The following is a 17,820-nucleotide window of genomic DNA, read 5'->3' on the forward strand; positions in this document are numbered from 1 at the left end:
GCTCTGGGATCATCCTAAGCTGGGTCCAGCTGAGCTGGGATCACTTAGGCTCGGTTCTGCTTTAAGCCTGGCTTTGGAAGGGCACTGGGAGAGAGCTCCTGGATGGCTTTTGGGGTGGCTGGGTTTTTTTGGGGTGGCTTTTTGGTTGGCTGGTTTTTGTGATAGCTTGGTTTTTGGGATGGCTGGATGATTTTTTGGGATGACTGGATGATTTTTTGCGGTGGCTGGATGACTTTTAGGATGGCTGGATTTTTGGGGTGGCTGGGTTTTTTGGAGTTGCTTTTTGGGGTGGGTGGCTTGGGTTTTGGGATAGTTTAATTTTTGGGATGGGTGGGGTTTTTTTGAGTTGCTTTTGGGGTGGGTGGGTTTTTTGGGATGGTTTTTTGGGGTGGCTGGATGGCTTTTGTGATAGCTTGGGTTTTGGGATGACTGCCTTTTTGGGATGGGTGGCTGGTTTTTGGGATAGCTTGTTTTTTGGGATGGCTGGATGACTTTTTGGGGTGGCTGGATTTTTAGGATGGCTGCCTTTTTAGGGTGGTTGGATTTTTTTTGGAGTTGCTTTTTGGGGTAGTGGCTTGGGTTTTGGGATAGCTTGAGTTTTGGGATGAGTGGGGTTTTTTTGGAGTTGCTTTTTGGGGTGGCTGGATGGCTTTTGTGATAGCTTGGTTTTTGGGATGGCTGGATGACTTTTTGGGATGGCTCTCTGCCTTTTTGGGGTGGCTGGATGTTTTTTTGGAGTTGCTTTTTGGGGTGGGTGGCTTAGGTTTTGGGATAGCTTGTTTTTTGGAATGGCTGGATGACTTTTTGAGGTGGCTTGGGTTTTGGAATGGCTGGGTTTTTTTTGGCTGGCTGGCTTTTTGGGATATCTCTCTGCCTTTTTAGGATGGCTGGGTTTTTGGCATGGCTGGATGACTTTTTGGGATGTCTCGTTGCCTTTTTGGAATGCTGGCTTTTTGGGATGGCTGTCAGATTTTGGGGTGGCTGTCTGGGATTTTGGGTTGGCTGTCAGGGATTTTGGGGTCCCTGTCAGAATTTTTGGGATGGCTGTCAGGGTTTTTGGGATGCTGTCAGGGATTTTGAGGTGGCTGGCTGGGATTTTGGTGTGCCTGTCAGGGTTTTGGGGGTCCCTGTCAGGATTTTTGGGGTCCCTGTCAGGATTTTTGGGGTCCCTGTCAGGGTTTTTGGGATGCTGTCAGGGTTTTTGGGGTGGCTGGCTGTGCTGCCTGCCCTCACTGCAGCACAGCTCCACTCCCAGCTCCTCCAGCCCTTTCCTGGCTTCTCCATCCTCATCCTGAATCTCCTCCTGGAGCTTTGCTGCTCTCCTGTTCTGGATTCCCTTCCCAGCTCTGTGCCTTAGCTCTGCCTCTCCAGGATTAGCAAGAACCCCCAAAGCCAACTTGGTGCTTTATCCTTCCTGAAAATTCTCCTCCTGCAGGCTTGGAGTGAGAGCAGAACTACCCCCTCTGCCCTGTCCTGCAGCACGAATTCCTGAGGAATTCCTTATTTTCCCAAGGAAAATCTGATTCCATGTAGGGATTTATTATTGGAGAAGGTGCTGCTCTTTTCCAGACTTGCTTTTTTTCCCCTCTTTTTTTTTTTCTAGTTTTAAGGATATTGAGAGGAGACTTTGAGGGTTCTGAGTGTGCTGGTGGCACTGGGGATTGAGAGCAGAACTGCAAGGATGGGATGAGTGGGGTGAAAATCCAGGGAAAATGAGGTGCAGAGGGATGCTGGATGATCCCAGAGGTTCAGGATCCAGGCAGGAGGAGCAGGGATGCAGCTCGAGGCTCTCAGTGGGATCCTGAAGCACAGAGGGTGCAGGAGCAGCTGATCCCTGTGGCTCCTGGTGCTGCAGAGTGTCCTGTCCTGCCTGCAGCCAAAGCAAATGTTTCCTTAGGGATCCTTCCAGGGAGCCTGGCTGCTCCAGAATTAGAAGCACATTTTAAAAGCAAAAGCTTTTTTAGTGTTTTTTTTTTTCCTCCCTGTCCCAATAAACTTCCTGGTTAATTTTGGTGTGGAAAAAAGACAATTCCTGAACAAACTCTCGAGTTTTTTTGTTTTTTTTTTTCTTTTTTTTTCCCCATTCTCTGTAAACATGGAATGAGCAAATAACTGAGTTCCTACCCAAAATGCCCCCCAGTCTGATATTGCATCTGTTCGCTCAGAATTTGAGCTGAAGTGTGTTTTGATTAGAAGTAGAATAAAAAGTTGAGAGCTGAGTATTTGTAATTCTCCATCACTTGTTAAATCCTCACTCTTTGCTTCAATGCAAATTGTTCCAAGGAGGATTTTCTTTTAAAAGGTCTTCAGGGATCTCGAATTTTAGATGTGCATTGACATAAAATTAAATGTTGGAGTGCACAGCTGGGGTTCTGGGGGAGATGAGGAGATTTTTCTGCTCTGTGAATGTTCCCAGGCAAGGTGGAAAATTTTCCTTTGCTGCACCAGCCTGGAGAGCAGGAGGAAAACCAGAACAAAATGAAACAGCTGAGGTCAGACTGGTGCAGACCCAAAGCTTGGCTTAAACTGGGATGGGCTGAGCTCAGAGCTGAGCTGGAGGTTCCTGTGCAGAGAATTCCTGCATGGAGCTGGGGCTGCTCCATCCACAAGGAGACTCTGAGAGGCTTTATCAAAATAAAGAATCAAAAATCCCATCCCTGACCCATCAGCTGTTCCCTCATCCCACTGTGAGCTCTGGGCTGTGTACTGGACCTTCCATCCACAAGGAGACTCTGAGAGGCTTTATCAAAATAAAGAATAAAAAACCCCATCCCTGGCCTTCCCTCTGTGCTGGGTGGGTGATTTGTCATGAAGGGATAGGAAGTTTGGAAGAATTGCTTTCATTTCTTGAGCCCAGCTTTGTTTGATCACTGACTGCAAGGTTTTTCAAGTAATTTTCAGTCACTCCCAGAATATCTTATCCATAATTTTGTCCTGAAGGGAGATGGACTGGCCTCCAGTCACCTCAGTCTTCTTTCCTTCCCTTCTTGAGAGCTGGAGGAATCCAAGTCCAGGCTGGAATAAACCTGGAGCAGTGGAAAAATGCCCATGGCAGCTGCACCACCCCAAAAATCCCTTTCCAGGGTGGGATCCTGGGCTGTCCCACACCATTCCCACAGGCTGTGTCCTTCCCAGCAGGGATGTGAGTGTCCCAGGCCACCCCACTGACCACCCCATGGCCACCCCACTGCCCACAGCTGCCCTTTACCCACCCCCACCCCAAAATTCCGGCTCCTGCCTCCTGCTGGGACCTGCTGCTCCTGTTGCTGCTGCAAGAGTGGGAAACTTTTCTCTCTGTCTTATTAAATCTATTTTTCAAGCTGTCACTTAGGCAGGTCTAGTGACAGAGTCGGATGTTTATGTGGCCCTGGACACTTGAACTCTGGTGTTTTCAATCACAACAGCACCTTCTGCCAGCAGGTCTGAATTAAAAACTCCCCCTGACCTTTTACCCCCAGCCCTCTTAAATTCATGCTTTAAAAACAGCTTAATGAGGGGTTTACTGGCCCAATTGGAAGTTTTTATTAAAACCTATTAGTGAGCTGGAGTAGGCTGCCTGAAGGAAACGATTAGGCCAGAGCAGCTCAGCTCAGAGCTGGCCCTTGGCCACTCCAGCTTTTCCCTAAACTGCTTCCAGACCCACGTTAACCCCAGCACAGAACTCATATCCTCTGCCCTAATTTATGCCTTGTCTCCCTCCCTGCCCCATGCTTGGCTTTAATGTTGTTAGGCCAGCATTAAAGTGAAGCCTTGCCTTGAGCCTGGCTCATTTGGGAACCTCAATTAGGGGGAGTGTTGCCCCAAATCTCGTGCAGGGTGAGGTGTGGAGCCTGCTCAGGCTCCCATGAGGAATTTTCCATGAGGAACATCCCAGGTGGAGCTGGAGATGCCCTGGTGGGACAGGCAGGGTTGGATGTGAAATTGGGTTTTCTGGAGATCACAGAAAAGCCAGAGGGTGGAAAAATTCCAACTTCCAGTTGGGTCTCTGCTTGTTTTCTCCGTGTTTGATGATAAGAATTATCCCAGTGGTTCTTGCCTGTCTTCAAAATGAACTTCCCAAGCAGCTGAGCCTTGGAGATGTTCTCTCCATGGATTTGAGGGGGCAGGCCAGAGCTCTGAGTTCTCAGGAGAATCCTGCAGTGGAAGGTGGCAGGGATTGGGATGGTGTGGATGATACAATTCCTCCAAAGCCATCTTCCCCTGGAACTTGCTAGAATAGATAAGGTATCCTAGATACCAAGGCTGAGCTGAATTCCTTAAGAATTTGGTCACTCCCTAACACTTTGGAAGATAATTGGTTAGAAATTAGTTAATTGGTCAGTTCACCTTTAGAACTTCTCACCTGATTGGATGCTGTTCTTTGTATAAACTTTTATTGGTTGTAGTTTCAATCCCCCTGAACCTCTAAATGTGACTGTCTGCCTTTGTTCTTTCTGTCTGCCTCAGGTCTTTCTCTGCTGGCTAAATGTGAGATTTCTGAGAGATGGCTAAATGATATTATCACTCTCTGGTACTGGTAAATACCACCAGGGACCAAAAAAGGAAAGCCACAGGTTGGGATGGGCTTTAAGGTCCCTTCCAACCCAGCCCATCCCAAGGTTCTGTAAAACCAAACCAAAGTTGAGATTTTCCCTCCCAAAACCTGGTTCTGGAAATAAGCCAGTTTTCCTCCTGATAAGACAACAGCACCAAAATTAATGGGGAAAAAAAGCAGGAAATTCCCAATATACCAACCAGGCTGCTGTTGAATTGACAAATATTTTGGTTGATAAAGCAGAAATCATCCCCAAACCAACCTGAGTGCCACCTCCTGCCTCTCTTCCTCCTGGCACATGGAAAGAATGTTTGAGGAGAAATCTGCCATTAACGTTATTACTGCCAAGTGGTGCCTTTGATTGCAGCAATTATGCAAATGAGCTGCAGGATAAAATACTCCTTAACGAGGAGATGGTGCTGGAAGGAGTGCAGAACTTCTCCAGAAGAGATTTCCATGCTTGGGATTTTTCCTGCAGCCCTTTGCCACATTCCTGGATCTCGACCTGTGGCACTGCTGACCGGCCTGCGGATGTGATTTTATTTTCCCTTAATCCAGGAATGTAAGTGGGTGGAATGGGAACGCTGGCCTTGCAGAAACTGGGAAATTTCCCTGAGCAAATTGTTCCTGCACAGCTCTTGTTGAGCGACTTTTGGCCTTGAGAAAAAGGAAACAAACAAAAATGGTTTTTTGCAGGCGGGGGTTTTGTTCTTTGGGGTGAAAATCGGGGAGAATTTATCTGTGGAAAAATCTGGTGGAGCTTTGGAGGTTTGGAATTCTGGAGGTGGCACTGCAGGATCCCAGCCTCAGGGATCCTGGCATTTTGGGATTTTTCTCTAAAAATGGATCAGGGATGATCCTGGAGGTCTTTCCCCATTTTTCTGCTGCTGCATCCCAGGATTTCCATGAGAAAGGGGGAATTGGGGGACATCAGGGGTGGAATTTCATTCCAGGTTCTTTGGGATTGTCTCCAAGGTTTGTTTCAAAGCAGAGAGCTGGATCATCTGGGGAAATTTGGGAGCTCCCAGAATTTGGGAAAACGTGGCCTGCAGTTACACACCCTGTGCTGGACTGAGGGAATTCCCTCCCAGTTTGGACTGGGCTGAAAAAGAGGGAAAGGCACATTTCAGATGGATTTTGGTGACAGGATAAAGGGAAGAGGTTTTAAACTGCCAGAGGGCAGGGATGGATGGAATATTGGGAAGGAATTGTGGCTGCTCCATCCCTGGAAGTGTCCAAGGCCAGGCTGGGATAGGGGAAGGTGTTGGGATTGGAACTGGGTGGGATTTAAGGGTGGGATTGGAATTGATGGGATTTAGGGTTGGGATTGGAACTGGGTGGGATTTAAGGGTGGGGTTGGAATTGATGGGATTTGAGGTTGGGATTGGAACTGGGTGGGATTTGAGGTTGGGATTGGAACTGGGTGGGAATTAAGGTTGGGATTTGAACTGGGTGGGATTTCAGGTCCCTCCCAACCCAAACCCTTCATGCTCTCCCCTAGGAGAAAGGCAATTAGCTTAATGAGCTGGAATTGCTCCTGGTGTGTGAGACTGAACCTGCTCACAGTTCACCTGCAGAGTTTGAGCTCCTTATCAAGCCAGGGTTGTTCTTATCTCACAGGAGCCTCTCTTATCTCTCCTGGATTTGTGTTAAGCCTCCCATTAACCCCCAGCCTGCTCCCAGTTCTCCTCCTGTGCCAGAATTTCCCTGGGGCTCAGGGAAGTGCCAGCTCAGTTCTTTACAAAATCCCCAAATCTCAGAGCAGCCTTTTCCCAGCTGGATCTCACCTCCAGCTCGGGCTGATTGCTCCTTGCTTGGGCTAAAAAAGGGAATTTTGTACCAGGAAAAGCTTGTTCCAAACTCACCATAAACCAGGGAGGTGCTGCCAGTGCTTTGGGCTGAGCTCAGATGGAGTGACAATGTCCAGGGTGGGATGGGGTGACCTGGACACAGCAGCCACTTCTGGGGTTGAAGGAGATCCCATGGAATTCCCCAGCTGGAAAGGGAGAATAAAATCTGTGTTCTGTGGCACAGAAGGGTTTGGAGAATAAAATTCTGTGTCCTGTGGCACAGAAGGATCTGGAAAAGAAAAATCTGTGTTCTGTGCACAGAAGGGTTTGTAGAATAAAATCTGTGTTCTGTGGCACAGAAAGAATTGGAGAAAAAAAATCTGTGTCCTGTGGCACAGAAGGATCTGGAAAAGAAAAATCTGTGTCCTGTGACACAGAAATATTTGGAGAAGAAATTCTGTGTTCTGTGGCACAGAAGGGTTTGGAGAACAAAATCTGTGTCCTGTGCACAGAAAGAATTGGAGAATAAAAATCTGTGTTTTGTGGCACAGAAAGATCTGGAGAATAAAATCTATATTCTGTGCACAGAAAGGTTTGGAGAAGAAAAATCTGTGTCCTGTGACACAGAAATATTTGGAGAAGAAATTCTGTGTTCTCTGGCACAGAAGGGTTTGGAGAATAAAATCTGCATTCTGTGGCACAGAAGAATTTGGAGAATAAAATCTGTGTTCTGTGGCACAGAAAGATCTGGAAAATAAAATCTGTGTTCTGTGCACAGAAGGGTTTGGAAAATAAAATCTGGGTTCTGTGCACAGAAAGATCTGGAGAAGAAAAATCTGTGTTCTGTGCACAGAAGGATTTGGAAAAGAAAATCTGTGTTATGTGGCACAGAACGGTTTGGGAAAAGAAAAATCTGTTCAGTGGCACAGAAAGATTTGGAAAATAAAATCTGTGTTCTGTGGCACAGAAAGATCTGGAGAAGAAAATCTGTGTTCTGTGGCACAGAAGGGTTTGGAGAAGAAAAATCTGTGTTCTGTGGCATAGAAAGATCTGGAGAAGATTTGGTGCTTTCTTTTGGATTAAAAATCCATTGGTTTGAGCAATAAAATGGAGGCTTTTTTCCAGGACATTTGTCCTGTGTTCTTATCTATTCTTATCCCTTTTTTCCTGCAGGAGGAAGGAATGGTGTGGAATTTTTTTTTCTTCCTTCTTTTAAGTTGTCTTCTTAGGGATATTTATTTGACAGCTTGATGCTGCTGGAGGTTAAATATTGTTTAATTGTATTTATGCTGGCAGAGCCCCTTTTGGAATTCTCTGGGACTCTTCACAAGTCTCTGTTTTGAGGTTTATTGCATTTTCTGTGCTCCCTCCATGCCTCAGAACTGGTGGAAGTGAGAGCCAGAGGTCAAGTTTGATCTTCTCTAAATCCAAACTCCTTGATCTGCCTGGAGCAGGGAACAAACCCCATGAATGGAGCTGCCTGTGCATTTCTCCTTGAAGTTCTTGGGCCAAAAAATGTGATTTTTTTTTTAATATTGTTTGTGGGCTCGAGCAGATTTCTGCAGCAGCACAAGGAAAGTCAGGATTTGTGGGGTTGATGCAGTTCTTGCCTTGCCATCTGTAAATTGGGAAGGAAATGTGTTGTTGTTGAGAGATAAATACAAATTTAGACTGCAGTGGTAACAGGAGTTTGAATGTGCATGTGAGAACATCTTAGCAACCAAATTTTCTGTATTTCATCATTAAAAATCAGGGTGGGGAGGGAATGCTGGGGTTTCACACATCCCCTGAGCTCCTGATTTTGGGATTCAGAGATCAGATGGGAAGGAAAAGAGCAGCAAATGCCTGAGCTGTGTCCCAAAAAATCCAGAAAGCTGAGGAATGGAGGGATGGAGCTGCCCCAGCCTTGCTTTGCTGACAGCAACTTCCTGGGACTCGAAATCTTTTGGTGTTTTTGTGTCATTCTGTGCACACAGCTCTGCTCCCTGCTGAGCCCTGTGTGGGCTGCCTCGATTTCCTGAAATAATTCCTGCACAATTTTCATCCCTGGGCTGTCCCAGGCTCAGTTCTCATTGCTGATTTTTTTTTTTTTTTTGGGGGGGGGGAAATGCTACCTAGCCAAATATTTCTGGCCACCCCCTCACTGCATCCCTGAAACTCCTCAAGAAATGGGATTCATTTATTTACTTTAAGCCCAGCTCAGTGATTTTCTCATGGGCTTTTTTTGCATCCCCAGGCCGGGTGAAACCGCAGTGTTAAGCCAGGCTCATCCCTGGGAAGCTGCAGGGAGCCAAGGTACATATTTGCTGTTTCTGCAAAGCAGATAAGTGTCAGGATTTCAAAGCAAATTCCAGCTGCACCTCACTCAGCTCCTGTGCCTGCAGCAGTCATTGCTTTTTTGGCAATTTTCTGGTTTTTTTCCTGTTTTTTTTTAAGGATGAATCCCAAAATTTCCTGTCCTTGTTGTAGCCTGGAGGGGAGAAGGCTCCAGGGTGACCCAGCTGGGGCACGTGAAGGAGCTCTGCTCTCCATATTTCCACTTTTTTTGATGCTTCAAAAATAATTTCTCTCTAATATTTGTGCTTATCTTTCACTTGGAGTGTGTGAGAGGATCCTTGGGGGGAAAAAGCCATGGAAAGGTGAAGGATGAAGGGCAGAAACCTGCAGGGAAATGGTTCTGGTCCCTTATTTTGGGTTCCTGAAGGAAGGCATTGGAATAAATGAATTTTGGAAGTTCCCACATTTTTAGATACTTCAGAAGTAATTTATCTTTAATATTTGTGCTTATGTGGTCACTTGGAGTGTGTGAAGGGATCCTTGGGGGGAAAAAGCCATGGAAAAGGTGAAGGATGAAGGACAGAAACTTGCAGGGAAATGTTTTTTGTCCCTTATTTTGAGTTCCTGAAGGAAGGCATTGGAATAAATGAATTTTGGAAGTTTCCACGTTTTTTTGGTACTTCAAAAATAATTTATCTCTAATATCTGTGCTTATCTTTCACTTGGAGTGTGTGAGAGGATCCTTGGGGGTAAAAAGAGCCACAGAGAAGGACAAGGGGCAGAAAACTCCAGGGAAATGGTTCTTGTCCCTTATTTTGGGTTCCTGAAGGAATGCATTGGAATGAATGAATTTTGGAAGTTTCCACATTTTTTGATGCTTCAAAAATAATTTGTCTTTAATATTTGTGCTTCTCTGGTGACTTGGAGGGTGTGAGAGGATCCTTGGGGGTAAAAAGCCATGGAAAAGGTGAAGGATGAAGGGCAGAAACCTGCAGGGAAATGATTCCTGTCCCTTATTTTGGGTTCCTGAGGGAATGCTGTTATCTTGGAAGTTTCCACATTTTTTGATGCTTCAAAAATAATTTCTCTCTAATATCTGTGCTTCTCTGGTCACTTGGAGTGTATGAGAGGATCCTTGGGGGTAAAAAGCCATGGAAAGGTGAAGGATGAGGAGCAGGAACCTGCAGGGAAATGGTTCTTGAGGTTTTTATTCCATGAGATGCGGGGTGGGAGCAGCAGGGGGAGGTGGCAGCTGTGAATCTGGGCTGGTGCCAGTGCCCTGGGACTCACCCAGCTGTGCTCAGGGGAAAGCTCAGCCTGGAGAGACACGAATTCCCAGAGGGATGGGAAAGGCAGGGGTGGCTGAGGGGATAATGCAGAGCTCTGCCTCTCCCCATCTGGCCTTGGCTCAGCTTTAAAATCCCACTTTTATCACATAATGTAATAGAAATATTTTCCATTCTCACCTACACTGCTTCTTATATTCCTAATAAATGGAATAATTATATACATACAGTAATTTCACCATTATAAGCCACACCATTTTGACTAAAATTTTGGTCCAAAGTGTGGTTTATAATCAGGTGTGGCTGATATATGGACAAAGAACAAAAATTTCTGTTTTAGTTTGGAGGACAGGTGTCTGCTGAGAAAGGCAGGAGCTTCTCTTTGAAATGGAGAATGGAAACCCCCTCCCTCCAAATTATAATTTTAAAATCAAGGGGTTTTCAGGCAAAAATATGGGAATAGGAATAACAGTTCTTTTCTAGGGAAATTAAAATAGAAATACAGCACTACAAAGGAACAAACTCATTCAGCTTTTCAAGCACAGGGAGAGCAGGAGAACACTTTAAACTCCAGGTTTGGTGGTTCAGAACCAGCCCTTTAAACATGAGCTGCAGCAAACCCAGCTCTGCTTGGGCTGGGACCTGGGGCCATCCCCACCCTCTGCACATCCCTGGGCACAGCTCAGGGACCTTTGTCCCCAGAACCTCCAGGATTTCCAGGGGTTTTGGCTGCCAGACCCTCAGGAACCTGGAGAGGTTCAATCCCAAAGTGTCATTTGGGATTTAAAATAATTTCAAATCCCAAATCCTAAACCAGCAGTGACCCAGAGCCTGGAGCAGGGCTCAATCCCAAAGTGTCATTTGGGATTTAAAATAATTTCAAATTCCAAATCCTAAACCAGGAGTGACCCAGAGCCTGGAGCAGGGTTCAGTCCCAAAGTGTCATTTGGGATTTAAAATTTAAAATTCCAATCAGGAGTGACCCAGAGCCCGGAGAGGTTCAGTCCCAAAATGTCATTTGGGATTTAAAATAATTCCAAATCCCAAACCAGGAGTGACCCAGACCCTTTGGAGCCTGGAGAGGTTCAATCCCAAAGTATCATTTAGGATTTAAAATAATTTCAAATCCCAAACCAGGAGTGACCCAGAGCCTGGAGAGCTTCAATCCCAAAGTGTCTTTTGGGATTTAAAATAATTTCAAATCCCAAATCCCAAACCAGAGGTGACCCAGACCCTGGGGAGACTGGAGAGCTTCAATCACAAAGTGTCATTTAGGATTTAAAATAATTTGCAATCCCAAAGTGTCATTTGGTTGCTGATATTTGCCCCTCCAGGAGCAGGAGAATTGCTGCAGGGATGGTGGAGCAGGGGATTTGGCCAGGACTTTCTGGCACACAGCTCGGACAGTTCCAATAATTTATTAGAATATTTCCCCATCTGTTTGTTATTATTAAATATGAAGGGCTGGTGTTGCACAAGGTTACCTTGTGGATTTATAGGCAGAAGAAATCAGGTTTTATTGAGTACCTTCTGACTCTGACTCAGCCACAAGCAGCATTTCCAACTTCTCCTCGCTGGGGCTTTAAAGAAAAATGAAATTAAAGCAGCCCCAGCACGTGCTGCTCTTGAAGGGTCAGAAAAATTGAAAAATTATCCTGGAAAATTTTGGAAAATGATCCTGTACAGAATAACTGCAAGTGTTTGATGTCATTTGGGAATCCTGGGATGCCACAGGTGCTAAAACCCTGCAGGAAGAGCATCTGGAATCTTCTCTGGAAATGCAGATTTTCCTCCTTTGGGAAGCTCTGCTGGGCTCTCTTATCTTAATTTCTACATTTTTAAATTTTTGGGGGGTTTTGGTTTTTTTATTTTTTGAGGGTTTTTGGGGTTTGGGGGGATTTTTTTTTTGTTTGTTTTGGTTTTTTGTGGTTTTTTTTTATTTTGGGGTTTTTTTTGTTGTTGGTAGTATGGGGTTTTGGGGATTTTTTTGTTGGTTTTTTGTTTGGTTTGGTGTTTTTTCTGTTTGTTTTTTTCTGTTTTTTGATGGATTTTTGGAGTTTTTTTAGTTGTGTTTTTTTGTTTTTTGGGTTTTTTGGTTTTGGGGTTTTTTTGGGTTTTGGAGTTTTTTTGTTTGTTTTGGTTTTTTTGTTTAGTTTTTTGTTTTTTTTCTGGATCTTTGTATCCTGGGTGCTTGCACACCCCGATCTGGCCACTCCCTCCCAGCCCAGAACCCTGCAGGATTTCCAGGCTGATTTAATAAGTGCAGAGTGAGGACTGAAATCATTCATCTGCTTCATTTTAGGCACTGAAGTAATTTGGATTCCTGACAGGGTTTGTGGTGCTGGGACATCTGTGAGGAGCTGTTTAATATCACTTGTCACTGCCCTGCCTCTCTGCTGGTTTCATGTGGTCAAACCCAGTGAAATGCAAAAAGCTGCAAAGCTGCTTCTTCGAATGAGAAACAAAAAAATAAAATAAATAAATAAAATTTTTTAAAAAGTAAAAATCCAAGTGGCTGTGATGTCACTCACATGGCAAAGCCACCACCCAGGCAGCTCAGGAAAATAAATCTGAAAATCTGAGGGGGAGCTGCAGCACTCAGGGAATCCCCATTTTTGGGGGGGAAAATGCTGATTTTCTGCATTTTTCAGCAGGAGGTGTTTGCAGCAGGGCTGGAGGAGGGGATGCTTGCTGGGTTTTTGCTGGGATTTTGCTGGATTATCCAACTTTGGGATTTTCTCCAGGAGAAATGAGGCTGGAGAGGTCCTGGCACATTCCCAGAGGGTCCCTGAAGTGTCCAAGGCCAGCCTGGGACAGGGGAAATGTCCCTGATATGGGGAAGGACTGAAATCCTCATCTTCATCCTCAAATTCCCTTCCCACCCAAACCATCCCAGCACTGTCTGACCTAACATTCTCACTGCTGAATTATTGCTGAGCTGGTTCCTTTTTTTTAATTTTTAATTTATTTTTTAAATTTATTTTTTATGTTTTTTAATTGTTATTTTTTAATTTTTAATTTTATTTTTCTATATTTTTATTTTTAATTTTTATTATTTTATTTTTAATTTTAATTAATTTTTTATTTTTATGTTTTTATTTAATTTTTAATTTTTTATTTTATTATTATTAATTCTTATATTTTATATTTTTTATTTTTTTATTTTTATTATTTTATTATTTTAATTATTTTTTATTTTTATTATTTTTTATTTATTTTTATTTCTTAATTATTATTTTTCATTTTTTAATTTAAGCAGATTTGTGGCTGTCATCACCTGTCACTGTGTCCTGAACCTCTCCTGTTCCATTTTTCTCAGCCAGGCCCTTCCAGCCTTTCCCATCCCATTTATCCCCTGAGTCCCACAAGCTCTGCAGGAATTTCTCCATGGAAAAGCTGCTCAGGGAGGTTTGGAATTCTGGAGGTGGCACTGCAGGATCCCAGCCTCAGGGATCCTGGCATTTTGGGATTTTTCTCTAAAAATGGATCAGGGATGATCCTGGAGGTCTTTCCCCATTTTCCTGCTGCTGCATCCCAGGATTTCCATGGGAAAAGGGGAATTGGGCTGGGGGACATCAGGGGTGGAATTTGATTCCAGGTTCTTTGGGATTGTCTCCAAGCTTTGTTTCAAAGCAGAGAGCTGGATCATTTGGGAAAATTTGGGAGCTCCCAGAATTTGGGAAAAGGTGGCCTGCAGTTACACAGCCTGTGCTGGACTGAGGGAATTCCCTCCCAGTTTGGACTGGGCTGAAAAAGAGGGAAAGGCACATTTCAGATGGATTTTGGTGACAGGATAAAGGGAAGAGGTTTTAAACTGCCAGAGGGCAGGGATGGATGGAATATTGGGAAGGAATTCCCAGAGAATTGTGGCTGCTCCATCCCTGGAGGTGTCCAAGGCCAGGCTGGGATAGGGGAAGGTGTTGGGGTTGGAGCTGGGTGGGATTTAGGGTTGGGATTTCAGGTTGGGATTGGAACTGGGTGGGATTTAGGGTTGGGATTTCAGGTTGGGATTGGAACTGGGTGGGATTTAAGGGTGGGATTGGAACTGGGTGGGATTTAAGGTTGGGATTTAAGGTTGGGATTGGAGCTGGGTGGGATTTCAGGTCCCTCCCAACCCAAACCCTTCATGCACTCCCCTAGGAGAAAGGCAATTAGCTTAATGAGCTGGAATTGCTTCTGGTGTGTGAGACTGGAGCTGCTCCCTGGTTCACCTCCTTATCAAGCCTGGTGTTGATTGATGACCTTGTGTGGTTTTCCAGTTTTAATCTGGGATTTTGTCCCTTCTTTTGTGGCAGCCTCACCCTGCTGGCATTGTCTGAATTTCCAGAGAGCCCTGGGAGTGTCTGAGCCCATCCTGGGGTTTGTTCCCCTCTCTCCCTCCCTGGGATCTGAGGCTCTGTGAGGATTTTCAGGGAAAAATTTCAGGGAGAATCCTGCCTTGGTTTGGGGTTGAGTTTGACGTTGGGGTTGGGTTTTGGGTTGGGTTTGGGTTTGGGAGGAACCTTAAATCCCATCCAATCCCAACCCCAACACCTTCCACTATCCCTTGGGCACTCCCAGGGATGGAGCAGCCACAAATTCTCTGGAAAAGAGGATTTCAGGGAAAAAAATTCAGGGACAATCCTGCATTGGTTTGGGGTTGAGTTTGAGTTTGGGTTTGAGTTTGGGTTTGGGGTTGGGTTTGAGTTTGGTTTTGGGTTTGAGTTTGAATTTGGGTTTGAGTTTGAGTTTAGGAGGGACCTTAAATCCCATCCAATACCAACCCCAACACCTTCCACTATTCCTTGGACACTCCCAGGGATGGAGCAGCCACAAATTCTCTGGAAAAGAGGATTTCAGGGGAAAAAAATTCAGGGAGAATCCTGCATTGGTTTGGGTTTGGATTTGGATTTGAGTTTGGGGTTGGGTTTGGGGTCTGAGTTTGGGGTCTGAGTTTGGGTTTGGGAGGGACCTTAAATCCCATCCAATCCCAACCCCAACACCTTCCACTATCCCTTGGGCACTCCCAGGGATGGAGCAACCACAAATTCTCTGGAAATGAGGATTTCAGGGATTTTTATTTCCCATTTCACCCTCCCTGACCACTGTGGCACCTCCTGCTCACCTCGAGGCCAGGCTGGAGAGCTCCAGGTTGTTCACAGGAGCAAGGCTGAACTTATTTTCCTTCCTTGAAGACAGAGTAATTAAACCCAGTATCTACAGATCCCTCAGAACTGACAGCCGCCCACAGAGCTAAAAACAGGAAATCCATTAACTTCATTATTTAAAAAATAAAATAAAAATCCTCCCAACTGATTCCTCTGTCACTTAAAGTTCTGCATGGAAGGAGGGCTAATTTAACGCTGCATTAACTCCCTGTTATCACCCTCCTGTTACCTAAGTAGTTCCTAATGACTACCCTAGAGAGCACTTGGAAGCTTTTAAAAGTTTTTATGCTAAATTTTTTTATTTTTTAATTTTTTTTTTTTTCTGGGTAGTTTATACTTTAAGAACAAAAGTTCCTGCTAAATTCTCCCAAATCTTCCAACAACAGCCAGAACTTTTTGTGGTGCAGGAATGTGGAGTGTCCCCAAGCTGACTTTGGTGAGCAAAAAATGGGAAATCTTTCCTGGTGGTGCTTGAGGATGGGTTTGGCTGTGGGAAGCTGGGTCAGGTCTTGGCTTGGTGCAGGGCTGGGGTTCCCAGCTCTGCCAAAGGGATTTTTGTGAGCTTCAGCAAAGAGATTTGGCTCTCAGAGCCTCAAAAATCCACCTGGGAGAGGTGTCCCTTTGCTCTGGGGTCTGGGAGTGAGAGACTGAAATAAACCAATTTTGATTTTTGCTTTTAATTTCATTTTTTAAAATTATTTTTTTGATTGAGAAGCAAGAAATCACAGGCTATCCTCGCTGATCTCCTCAGAGATCTGATGGGCAATTTCTTCTTTTTTAAATCAGTTATCCTTTCTCAAATCCCAAACCAGGAGTGAGCCAGAGCCTGGAGCAGGGCTCAGTCCCAAAATGTCATTTGCGATTTAAATTCATTTAAAATCCCAAGCCAGGAGTGACCTAGAGCCTGGAGAGCTTCAATCCCAAAGTGTCATTTGGGATTTAAAATTTAAAATCCCAAATTCCAAGACAGGAGTGACCCAGAGCCTGGAGCAGGGCTCAGTCCATTGTTCCTCAGTACAGGGACCTTTGTCCCCAAAACCTCCAGGATTTCCAGGACTTTTTGGCTGCCAGACCCTCAGGAACCTGGAGGGGTTCAATCCCAAAGTGTCATTTGGGATTTAAAGTTTAAAATCCAAAATCCCAAACCAGGAGTGACCCAGAGCCTGAAGCAGGGCTCAATCCCAAAGTGTCATTTGGGATTTAAAATTTAAAATCCAAAATTCCAAGCCAGGGGTGACCCAGAGCCTGGATAGGTTCAATCCCAAAGCATCATTTGAGGTTTAAAATTTAAAATCCCCAATCCCAAGCCAGGAGTGAGCCAGAGCCTGGATAGGTTCAATCCCAAAGTCTCATTTGAGGTTTAAAATTTAAAATCCCCAATCCCAAGCCAGGGGTGAGCCAGAGCCTGGAGCAGGGCTCAGCCCAGCACAGCTCAGACATTTCCAACAGGTGCTTTGAGGCTGGGGCTGATCCCAAGCCCGCTGCCTTCCAGGGAGGTGGCTCAGAGCAGGTCTAATTCCAGGGCAAGTCAGTCTGGCTTGGATCTCTCCACATCTGCCTCCCCTTGGCTGTGGGCTGGCTGACACAATATCCACAGGGAGACAGCTGCACTGGGAGCTGGAAAATCTGGATGTGTTGGAGCAGCGTTTGTGTGTGCCTGCAGACGTGCTCGGTGTCACTTTGGTGTGTGGGTGTTTGCTCCTCATCCTGGTTCTTAGGAAGGGGAATTCATCAGAATTAATTCTGTCAGCTCTGTCTGGTGTAGCATTATGAGGGTTGATTGTGGTCAGGTGATTTTTTATTTTTTTTTTTAGTCAGAAAAACAGAAAATAAGGAAATTCATTATCCTTGGTTTTTATGTTGTGAAGGATTTCAGCCTGTCCTTCCCTCGCTGCTTTCTCCCAGCAATGGGTTTGGGATGGGGAGATTGGGGGAAAGGACTGTGCTGGCTCCTCTGGTAATTTGGGATGGTGAAATTATTTATGGTAAACAATAAAGGTGAAAATTTGGCATCACTCAACATCGAGCTACAAACACAAACCCTGCATGAGGGGTTCGAGTCTAAAAAACAAAACCCTGAAAGGAACAGGAGAAAATGCATTTGGGTTTGGTGTTTGGAAAGTGCATTTGGGTTTGGGATTTGGAAAGTGCATTTGGGTTTGGGATTTGGAAAGTGCATTTGGGTTTGGGATTTGGAAAGTGCATTTGGGTTTGGGATTTGGAAAGTGCATTTGGGTTTGGGATTTGGAAAGTGCATTTGAATTTGGGATTTGGAAGGTGCATTTAGGTTTGGGATTTGGAAAGTGCATTTAAGTTTGGGATTTGGAAAGTGCATTTAAGTTTGGGATTTGGAAAGGGCATTTGGGTTTGGAAAGTGCATTTAAGTTTGGAGTTTGCTTCTTCCCTTCCTTCCTCCCCCCACTGCTCCTCCTCCTCCCCCCCGCCCCAGCAGAGACCTCTGGAAAATCCCAACCCGTGGATTTTTGCCACCCCAATTCCGAGCGTGTCCCAAACCCTCGGAGCGCGTGTGGCGCTCAATTTTATTCCTTTTTTTTTTATTATTATTTTTTTTTCCCCAAAAAAAAAAAACCTGCCAGCCCGTGGCTCCCTCTCCGGCTGCGCCAGAGATAACAATGGGGGGTTTGTGCTGCCCTGCAGCTGCTGCAATTTGACGAGATCCAAGTGAGGAAAACAGGAGCAGGTGGGTCAACAACGTGACCCTTTCGTTCCCAGCAGTATCAGTGAGCCCAGGGATGGGGTGCTGGGGGTTTGGAGGGGGGAATTGT

General features: G+C 45.1%; 1 protein-coding gene across 3 annotated transcripts in view; it reads left to right on the plus strand.

The window, feature by feature from the left end:
* Positions 1-17,820, plus strand: part of LMF1 (lipase maturation factor 1) — a 138,991-nt gene that overhangs the window by 17,902 nt on the left and 103,269 nt on the right. The window contains exon 1 of one of the 3 annotated variants that reach the window (XM_033074318.1): positions 17,666-17,735. The exons of the other annotated variants lie outside the window; for them this stretch is intronic. The gene's annotated coding sequence lies outside the window, so the exon portion shown is untranslated. Of the gene's footprint in view, positions 1-17,665; positions 17,736-17,820 lie in introns of those variants that run through there. 3 annotated transcript variants of the gene reach the window in all.

Source organism: Catharus ustulatus, chromosome 16 (genome assembly GCF_009819885.2).
Source record: "Catharus ustulatus isolate bCatUst1 chromosome 16, bCatUst1.pri.v2, whole genome shotgun sequence".
Taxonomy (NCBI): Eukaryota; Metazoa; Chordata; class Aves; order Passeriformes; family Turdidae; genus Catharus; species Catharus ustulatus.